This window comes from Medicago sativa, chromosome 2 (assembly GCF_051527215.1).
Source record: "Medicago sativa cultivar Bolivia chromosome 2, Bolivia_mono, whole genome shotgun sequence".
In the NCBI taxonomy this organism is placed as follows: Eukaryota; Viridiplantae; Streptophyta; class Magnoliopsida; order Fabales; family Fabaceae; genus Medicago; species Medicago sativa.
The window spans coordinates 87,122,605-87,133,837 of record NC_140750.1 but is presented as its reverse complement, the minus strand read 5'-3'; the positions used below and the strand labels follow the sequence as shown (position 1 = coordinate 87,133,837).

At 34.7% G+C, this 11,233-nt stretch overlaps 1 long non-coding RNA gene across 2 annotated transcripts; it reads left to right on the top strand.

Annotated features, from left to right (window-relative positions):
* Positions 1-5,352: 5,352 nt before the first annotated feature.
* Positions 5,353-9,263, top strand: LOC146951645 (uncharacterized). 2 transcript variants are annotated; one of them, XR_015027969.1, is made up of 5 exons: positions 5,356-6,144; positions 7,468-7,718; positions 8,080-8,140; positions 8,556-8,680; positions 9,026-9,263. It is a non-coding gene; the product is annotated as an uncharacterized LOC146951645 (long non-coding RNA). The 2 variants fall into 2 exon arrangements; XR_015027968.1 differs by having other exon boundaries at positions 5,353-6,144; positions 7,468-8,140.
* The last annotated feature ends 1,970 nt before the right edge of the window (positions 9,264-11,233 follow it).

The window sequence follows — 11,233 nt, the reverse complement described above, 5'->3', positions numbered from 1 at the left end:
TACAAATCGGCCACTTTATGGCCTTCCTAGTAAAAATGGGTCGAAAACGAGTAATGTCCTAAATTAACGAGGAGATTTTCTTAACCTCCATTCTGGCCGAATTTTTAGAGAATGCAAAAATATCCCATGGAAGTCGTAGTTATGTTGTTTACCTATCCAACGAATTGTCACATGCTAAGATTCAATACAAATCGGCCACTTTATGGCCTTCCTAGTAAAAATGGGTCAAAAATGAGTAATGTCCCCAATTAACGAGGAGATTTTCTTAACCTCCATTTTGGCTGAATTTTTAGAGAATGCAAAAATATCCTGTGGAAGTCGTAGTTATGTTGTTTACCTATCCAACGAATTGTCACACGCTAAGATTCAATGCAAATCGGCCACATTAGGCCTTCCTACTAAAAAAGGGTCGAAAACGAGTAATGTCCCAAATTAACGAGGAGATATTCTTAACCTCCATTTTGGCTAAATTTTTAGAGAATGCAAAAATATCCCATGGAAGTCGTATTTATGTTGTTTACCTATCCAACGAATTGTCACATGCTAAGATTCAATACAAATCGGCCACTTTATGGCCTTCCTAGTAAAAATGGGTCAAAAACGAGTAATGTCCCAAATTAACGAGGAGATTTTCTTAACCTCCATTTTGGCCGAATTTTTAGAAAATGCAAAAATATCCCATGGAAGTCGTAGTTATGTTGTTTACCTATCCAACGAATTGTCACACGCTAAGATTCAATGCAAATCGGCCACATTATGGCCTTCCTACTAAAAAATGGTCGAAAACGAGTAATGTCCCAAATTAACGAGGAGATATTCTTAACCTCCATTTTGGCTGAATTTTTAGAGAATGCAACAATATCCCATGGAAGTCGTATTTATGTTGTTTACCTATCCAACGAATTGTCACATGCTAAGATTCAATACAAATCGGCCACTTTATGGCCTTCCTAGTAAAAATGGGTCAAAAACGAGTAATGTCCTAAATTAACGAGGAGATTTTCTTAACCTCCATTTTGGCCGAATTTTTAGAGAATGCAAAATTATCCCATGGAAGTCGTAGTTATGTTGTTTACCTATCCAACGAATTGTCACATGCTAAGATTCAATACAAATCGGCCACTTTATGGCCTTCCTAGTAAAAATGGGTCGAAAACGAGTAATGTCCTAAATTAACGAGGAGATTTTCTTAACCTCCATTCTGGCCGAATTTTTAGAGAATGCAAAAATATCCCATGGAAGTCGTAGTTATGTTGTTTACCTATCCAACGAATTGTCACATGCTAAGATTCAATACAAATCGGCCACTTTATGGCCTTCCTAGTAAAAATGGGTCAAAAACGAGTAAAGTCCCCAATTAACGAGGAGATTTTCTTAACCTCCATTTTGGCTGAATTTTTAGAGAATGCAAAAATATCCTGTGGAAGTCGTAGTTATGTTGTTTACCTATCCAACGAATTGTCACACGCTAAGATTCAATGCAAATCGGCCACATTAGGCCTTCCTACTAAAAAAGGGTCGAAAACGAGTAATGTCCCAAATTAACGAGGAGATATTCTTAACCTCCATTTTGGCTGAATTTTTAGAGAATGCAAAAATATCCCATGGAAGTCGTAGTTAAGTTGTTTACCTATCCAACAAATTGTCACATGCTAAGATTCAGTACAAATCGGCCACTTTATGGCATTCCTAGTAAAAATGGGTCAAAAACGAGTAATGTCCTAAATTAACGAGGAGATTTTCTTAACCTCCATTTTGGCCGAATTTTTAGAGAATGCAAAAATATCCCATGGAAGTCGTAGTTAAGTTGTTTACCTATCCAACAAATTGTCACATGCTAAGATTCAATACAAATCGGCCACTTTATGGCATTCCTAGTAAAAATGGGTCAAAAACGAGTAATGTCATAAATTAACGAGGAGATTTTCTTAACCTCCATTTTGGCCGAATTTTTAGAGAATGCAAAAATATCCCATGGAAGTCGTAGTTATGTTGTTTACCTATCCAACGAATTGTCACATGCTAAGATTCAATGCAAATCGACCACATTATGGCCTTCCTAGTAAAAAAGGGTCGAAAACGTGTAATGTCCTAAATTAACGAGGAGATTTTCTTAACCTCCATTTTGGCCGAATTTTTAGAGAATGCAAAAATATCCCATGGAAGTCGTAGTTATGTTATTAACCTATCCAACGAATTGTCACATGCTAAGATTCAATACAAATCGGCCACTTTATGGCCTTCCTAGTAAAAATGGGTCGAAAACGAGCAATGTCCTAAATTAACGAGGAGATTTTCCTAACCTCCATTTTGGCCGAATTTTTAGAGAATGCAAAAATATCCCATGGAAGTCGTAGTTATGTTGTTTACCTATCCAAAGAATTGTCACACGCTAAGATTCAATGCAAATCGGCCACATTATGGCCTTCCTAGTAAAAAAGGGTCGAAAACGAGTAATGTCCTAAATTAACGAGGAGATTTTCTTAACCTCCATTCTGGCCGAATTTTTAGAGAATGCAAAAATATCCCATGGATGTCGTAGTTATGTTGTTAACCTATCCAACGAATTGTCACACGCTAGGATTCAATGCAAATCGGACACATTATGGCCTTCCTACTAAAAAAGGGTCGAAAATGAGTAATGTCCCCAATTAACGAGGAGATTTTCTTAACCTCCATTTTGGCTGAATTTTTAGAGAATGCAAAAATATCCCATGGAAGTCGTAGTTATGTTGTTTACCTACCCAACAAATTGTCACATGCTAAGATTCAATACAAATCGGCCACTTTATGGCATTCCTAGTAAAAATGGGTCAAAAACAAGTAATGTCCTAAATTAACGAGGAGATTTTCTTAACCTCCATTTTGGCCGAATTTTTAGAGAATGCAAAAATATCCCATGGAAGTCGTAGTTATGTTGTTTACCTATCCAACGAATTGTCACATGCTAAGATTCAATGCAAATCGACCACATTATGGCCTTCCTAGTAAAAAAGGGTCGAAAACGAGTAATGTCCTAAATTAACGAGGAGATTTTCTTAACCTCCATTTTGGCCGAATTTTTAGAAAATGCAAAAATATCCCATGGAAGTCGTAGTTAAGTTGTTTACCTATCCAACGAATTGTCACACGCTAAGATTCAATGCAAATCGGCCACATTATGGCCTTCCTACTAAAAAATGGTCGAAAACGAGTAATGTCCCAAATTAACGAGGAGATATTCTTAACCTCCATTTTGGCTGAATTTTTAGAGAATGCAACAATATCCCATGGAAGTCGTATTTATGTTGTTTACCTATCCAACGAATTGTCACATGCTAAGATTCAATACAAATCGGCCACTTTATGGCCTTCCTAGTAAAAATGGGTCAAAAACGAGTAATGTCCTAAATTAACGAGGAGATTTTCTTAACCTCCATTTTGGCCGAATTTTTAGAGAATGCAAAATTATCCCATGGAAGTCGTAGTTAAGTTGTTTACCTATCCAACAAATTGTCACATGCTAAGATTCAGTACAAATCGGCCACTTTATGGCATTCCTAGTAAAAATGGGTCAAAAACGAGTAATGTCCTAAATTAACGAGGAGATTTTCTTAACCTCTATTTTGGCCGAATTTTTAGAGAATGCAAAAATATCCCATGGAAGTCGTAGTTAAGTTGTTTACCTATCCAACAAATTGTCACATGCTAAGATTCAATACAAATCGGCCACTTTATGGCATTCCTAGTAAAAATGGGTCAAAAACGAGTAATGTCATAAATTAACGAGGAGATTTTCTTAACCTCCATTTTGGCCGAATTTTTAGAGAATGCAAAAATATCCCATGGAAGTCGTAGTTATGTTGTTTACCTATCCAACGAATTGTCACATGCTAAGATTCAATGCAAATCGACCACATTATGGCCTTCCTAGTAAAAAAGGGTCGAAAACGTGTAATGTCCTAAATTAACGAGGAGATTTTCTTAACCTCCATTTTGGCCGAATTTTTAGAGAATGCAAAAATATCCCATGGAAGTCGTAGTTATGTTATTAACCTATCCAACGAATTGTCACATGCTAAGATTCAATACAAATCGGCCACTTTATGGCCTTCCTAGTAAAAATGGGTCGAAAACGAGCAATGTCCTAAATTAACGAGGAGATTTTCCTAACCTCCATTTTGGCCGAATTTTTAGAGAATGCAAAAATATCCCATGGAAGTCGTAGTTATGTTGTTTACCTATCCAAAGAATTGTCACACGCTAAGATTCAATGCAAATCGGCCACATTATGGCCTTCCTAGTAAAAAAGGGTCGAAAACGAGTAATGTCCTAAATTAACGAGGAGATTTTCTTAACCTCCATTCTGGCCGAATTTTTAGAGAATGCAAAAATATCCCATGGATGTCGTAGTTATGTTGTTAACCTATCCAACGAATTGTCACACGCTAGGATTCAATGCAAATCGGACACATTATGGCCTTCCTACTAAAAAAGGGTCGAAAATGAGTAATGTCCCCAATTAACGAGGAGATTTTCTTAACCTCCATTTTGGCTGAATTTTTAGAGAATGCAAAAATATCCCATGGAAGTCGTAGTTATGTTGTTTACCTACCCAACAAATTGTCACATGCTAAGATTCAATACAAATCGGCCACTTTATGGCATTCCTAGTAAAAATGGGTCAAAAACAAGTAATGTCCTAAATTAACGAGGAGATTTTCTTAACCTCCATTTTGGCCGAATTTTTAGAGAATGCAAAAATATCCCATGGAAGTCGTAGTTATGTTGTTTACCTATCCAACGAATTGTCACATGATAAGATTCAATGCAAATCGACCACATTATGGCCTTCCTAGTAAAAAAGGGTCGAAAACGAGTAATGTCCTAAATTAACGAGGAGATTTTCTTAACCTCCATTTTGGCCGAATTTTTAGAAAATGCAAAAATATCCCATGGAAGTCGTAGTTAAGTTGTTTACCTATCCAACGAATTGTCACACGCTAAGATTCAATGCAAATCGGCCACATTATGGCCTTCCTACTAAAAAATGGTCGAAAACGAGTAATGTCCCAAATTAACGAGGAGATATTCTTAACCTCCATTTTGGCTGAATTTTTAGAGAATGCAACAATATCCCATGGAAGTCGTATTTATGTTGTTTACCTATCCAACGAATTGTCACATGCTAAGATTCAATACAAATCGGCCACTTTATGGCCTTCCTAGTAAAAATGGGTCAAAAACGAGTAATGTCCTAAATTAACGAGGAGATTTTCTTAACCTCCATTTTGGCCGAATTTTTAGAGAATGCAAAATTATCCCATGGAAGTCGTAGTTATGTTGTTTACCTATCCAACGAATTGTCACTACAACATTTTGGCCCTACGGCAACGCCTAATTTTTTGAAGGTAAAAAAATTGTTCTGTTAGAGTATCGAAGGCAACAATTTTCATATTTTGTTGTGGTAACATAGGGAGTTTTTTCAATTTTTTTGTTACGCCTCAAAATTGTTGTGGTATATAAAAGCAGAACGGAAATTTATCAGTTATTTTTTACAACAAATAATCATCGTTGTATACTTTTCAATTTTTTAATAAAAAATATGGGAAAATAAACTAGAAAAAAACGACCAGCCTCCATTTTTTTTAGTAGGCCGCTTAGTAGGAATTTTTTCTGCCGCTTCCAATAATTAAGAAACTCTTCTTAAAAAAATAATAAAGAAACTCAACTCAATCTCAAAATAAATAAACAAACAATTTTTTTTTTTGAACTTAAAATAAACAAATAAATAAATTGTAACAAACAAAAAAAGTGAACCCAATCCCAAACGCTTTCAAACTTTAATCCTCAAATTTCAGAGTAACCTCAAACTTGGAATTCAACTCTCACGTTTCGAACCTCCTCAATCTCACACCCCTCAATCCCACCCCTTCGAAAATCTCAAACCATCTTTCAAGCTTCGAAAAACTCTCAAAACCCCCCTTTTTTCGATTCTACTCTCAAATAATCTCAGACCCCCTTCATAAAATTCCATGAATCCTTTCAGGAATCTATACTCTTTCAAAATTTCAGAGCCCGCATTTTGTTCAATCAATCTCTGTAGAAGCCGGCGGCGATGACGACATGTTTGCTGTGATTTACGAAGTTATTGGATTCACAAAGGTATATTGTTTGCTGTGATTATTGTTCATATTGCCTCTGTTCAATATAGGTTCTTCGGTTTTCTTTTTTTTTTTTTGTTTGTTTAATTTTGATTGTTGAACATATTCTTCTCTCTACTGCGTTTGTTTGTTTTGTATTGTTTATTGATAGAAAAACCTTGTAATTGTAGGATGGATTTGAATTTTTATAAGTATCAGGTTTTTATCAATATTCTTTAACCTTGTTGTAATCGATGCCCTTGTAATTTTCTAAAGCTAGTTCCTTGTGCACATTTTTTTAATCAATTTTTATCTAACTTAAAAGTTAGACTTTTCCTTGTGCACATTTATACATGTTCTTCTTTTAACATTTGAAGGTTGACAAAGATGGTAGTTAGTTATGACTTGAATCAGTTAATAAACAAAGTAGTTGAACTTGAAATAACGTGGGTAATTATGTGTAAACTAGGAAGCCTAGCTAATTACCTTATCTAAAACAGAGTTGTGATTGAACTAGTGACTATGAAGCACGGATACAGTCATGGACACCGCATATGACAGACATTGACACGCCGACACCAATAATAATTTGAGAAAATCACCTAATTCAATGTAATTATATGTGTTGGTGTCGTTTTAGACATTAACACGTATCCGACACTGAGACATGCCTAATTCGAATAGTGTTTGTGCTTCATTGAATAGTGTTCATATGCTTAGTAGATGAAAGTTACTTCCCTTTCTTAAAAGTTGTTGGTCAGTACTTTCCATCATTTGAAGTTGAGAGGAAGCTAGAAACTTTGTATGATAAACTTGTGTAGAAGTTTGCAATGGTTTCTATTGGATATTTTATATGTTAGAATTGTGTAAGATGAACTTTATATGTGAACATTTCCTATTACACTCCACATACAGTTAGCCAAAACTACATAAAGTGTGTAAAAACTAGCATATTCATGGATGTAAACGTATAAAATTTTGAAGACAAAGTATCCGTAATTGATCAAATTTTGTAATTGATCTATCAAGTGATTAATTGATTTAACAACTGGTTCTCATTCACCATTCTTTGGTTTTTACATTTTTAACCACCTTATTACTTTAGTGGTTCATTAGTTTATAAACTTGAATTTTTTTACCATAGTTTATTTTTCCGTACATCTATTCTTCAAGATTGTTATTATTAAATCATTAAATAATGTATGCTTGTGAGTTTGCACACATTGGACTGCTGCAATTTGTTATTATCTATCTGTCATTGATATCAGTTATTGTAAATTTTATATACATCTAATATTATAGGTTGCGGCTATACTCTTTTCTTATTTACCTTAGTCTGCTGCAGTAACTGAAGCAGTTTCTATTTCATACTCCAACTCCACCTCTCTTTTGATCAGGACATTTATTGTTGCTTTAGTGAGTACTCTTCAAGAAGGTATGAACGATTGAAACAATTGAAATTGTAATTAACTCATGTAATTATTAGATAGTTGCTGCTAAAGTGGGAAGATCGAGACTCTTGGCTGATTCAATGGCATTGATGGGATGAAAGTAGATTTCGAGAACAGTTGATAGTGGTTTGATCTCTTTGAGAATGTAATTATATGGTTTAAGCTTTCAAATTATTATTTTTAGCTTGTAAATGGGGGAGTTGGTTTTTGTTGCATCTGAGAAATTGTTTTATCTCTTTGTTGAATAAAATTAATTTCCCCATGACCGCTGATCTAACACGTACTACTCGTTTCAGCCTAGCCATTTTACTGGCCAAGGCTGCACATCACATTCCCTTATCGTCTGAGTATAAGAACTAGTTTGGAAAATAGCCAATTTATTTCAAGCAATATCTCCTGTTTATCATACATACTATGATTAATTCAATATAAGAAAAGTATTTTGTTAGATATATGAATGATGTATGATTGACAAGTATTTTACTTTATCTCGTTCATGATTTCAGGAAAGGTTGTTGACGAAAATATAAGAAAAGCAACTACTATCTGATTAGCACCTATATACTAGTAAGTTGAAGCAAGGCTTATAGTTTAGAACAATAGACAACTTTAGAAAATTACTCTTAAGTAAATTTTCATTTACCTAATATAGGATTACATACTTTGATGGTATGATCTCGACACCGATATAGGTAAACTCAAACAGTTACATGTATGTTACAAAGCTAAGATAATCACTTAATATTAGTGGTTATAGGGCTCATGTTTCCACTGGTGGCCCTATTGGTGTTGATATTTTTTGGATATTGTTGTGTAAATCAGCAACTCTCTATGGTCTGCTTCTACCTTTTGTATAATTGCAACAGTGTAAAAAAAAAAAAAAAAACCTAAATTATAAGACTAAGTTTTTTTTCTTTTTTATTGGAAGTGTCTATGGTTTGTTGTATTTTTTTTTTGACACATGGTTTGTTGTATTTGACAGGTAGTTTGCAGATGTATGAATTATGAAAAAGGAAATTGGAGGTTGGACTAATGAATACTTCTACTATTGGTTCTCCTGTGTGGCTTAGTATAGAGGAAAATATAGTTTTGTTTATGGTTCAGCAGGTATGTTATGATAAATGTGAAACTTAATAATGTGTGAAGTGGAGCAGGTTGTGATGTAGTATGAGTTTCGTGTGAGTTTGTGTTAGTCTTAGAGTAGAAAAATATTCCATGTAGGAGGCCTAGGATTTTTATTGAGGACTAATTAGTTTAGTATTATCATATGAAAAGAAGAATAAAAAATGTCGCAACTATATTAGTTTAGTATACTCTATATTGCTGTGTCTCTTTGGAATGGGTGGCTTTGAAATTACTACCTCATTGTTTGACGTATATATTTTCAAATGGTCTATGAAGGCACTATTATTTGTACGTGTGACTTATTGAACTTATTTCTTTATTGTGTAGATCAATGAATAATGATGATATCGATGAAGAATTTCAAGATCTAGAAGTACAAGAGATGAAGACAGATGTTGATGTTTAAGTGTTGTTTAGATTGTGAAAATGATAGTTGACATTATGACTTGTAGAATTTGAGTACTTTATTGTGAACAATGTTATATTTGATACGTATACGAATGATATATTATTGACAAGTACTTGGTATGTAATTTTGAATATAGGATTATATTTGAATTTTGTATTTATAATTTTTCACTGAAGTTGTTCTTTAAGTCAAATAATAATGTTTTATTTTTGACAAGAACAGACAGAGTAAGTGAAAGAATAAGGATTAAATGCAATTTTTTTTTAATATACAATTTTTCACAACGGTGCAAAGGCGTTGCGGAAGCTTATAAACAGCAATTTAAAATTGGGTCTAGGAGAACGGTTTTCGTAAAACATCGGTACTAAAGTGTTGGGATAGCGCCCCAAATAGCGTTCTTATAGTTAAGCAAGCGCAACGGATTTTTAGTCGGAAACAGCTTAAAACCGTTGATGTTGAGAAATTTAAAAAGCGTTCTCAAAAGGATACCTAAGACTACGGATTTACCTTTGCCGTTGTTGTTTAGGAAAATAACCGTCCTGAAAGGATAAGACAACGCCTCAGTTTGCCACGCTCGGAAAACCGTTCTGGTATCCTACGGGAACGGTTTTATCACATTAAGCAACAGTTTTTTAGTGTTTTTATAGGGCGGAAATGTTGTAGTGTGTCACATGCTAAGATTCAATACAAATCGGCCACTTTATGGCCTTCCTAGTAAAAATGGGTCGAAAACGAGTAATGTCCTAAATTAACGAGGAGATTTTCTTAACCTCCATTCTGGCCGAATTTTTAGAGAATGCAAAAATATCCCATGGAAGTCGTAGTTATGTTGTTTACCTATCCAACGAATTGTCACATGCTAAGATTCAATACAAATCGGCCACTTTATGGCCTTCCTAGTAAAAATGGGTCAAAAACGAGTAATGTCCCCAATTAACGAGGAGATTTTCTTAACCTCCATTTTGGCTGAATTTTTAGAGAATGCAAAAATATCCTGTGGAAGTCGTAGCTATGTTGTTTACCTATCCAACGAATTGTCACACGCTAAGATTCAATGCAAATCGGCCACATTAGGCCTTCCTACTAAAAAAGGGTCGAAAACGAGTAATGTCCCAAATTAACGAGGAGATATTCTTAACCTCCATTTTGGCTGAATTTTTAGAGAATGCAAAAATATCCCATGGAAGTCGTATTTATGTTGTTTACCTATCCAACGAATTGTCACATGCTAAGATTCAATACAAATCGGCCACTTTATGGCCTTCCTAGTAAAAATGGGTCAAAAACGAGTAATGTCCCAAATTAACGAGGAGATTTTCTTAACCTCCATTTTGGCCGAATTTTTAGAAAATGCAAAAATATCCCATGGAAGTCGTAGTTATGTTGTTTACCTATCCAACGAATTGTCACACGCTAAGATTCAATGCAAATCGGCCACATTATGGCCTTCCTACTAAAAAATGGTCGAAAACGAGTAATGTCCCAAATTAACGAGGAGATATTCTTAACCTCCATTTTGGCTGAATTTTTAGAGAATGCAACAATATCCCATGGAAGTCGTATTTATGTTGTTTACCTATCCAACGAATTGTCACATGCTAAGATTCAATACAAATCGGCCACTTTATGGCCTTCCTAGTAAAAATGGGTCAAAAACGAGTAATGTCCTAAATTAACGAGGAGATTTTCTTAACCTCCATTTTGGCCGAATTTTTAGAGAATGCAAAATTATCCCATGGAAGTCGTAGTTATGTTGTTTACCTATCCAACGAATTGTCACATGCTAAGATTCAATACAAATCGGCCACTTTATGGGCTTCCTAGTAAAAATGGGTCGAAAACGAGTAATGTCCTAAATTAACGAGGAGATTTTCTTAACCTCCATTTTGGCCGAATTTTTAGAGAATGCAAAAATATCCCATGGAAGTCGTAGTTATGTTGTTTACCTATCCAACGAATTGTCACATGCTAAGATTCAGTGCAAATCGACCACATTATGGCCTTCCTAGTAAAAAAGGGTCGAAAACGAGTAATGTCCTAAATTAACGAGGAGATTTTCTTAACCTCCATTTTGGCCGAATTTTTAGAGAATGCAAAAATATCCCATGGAAGTCGTAGTTATGTTA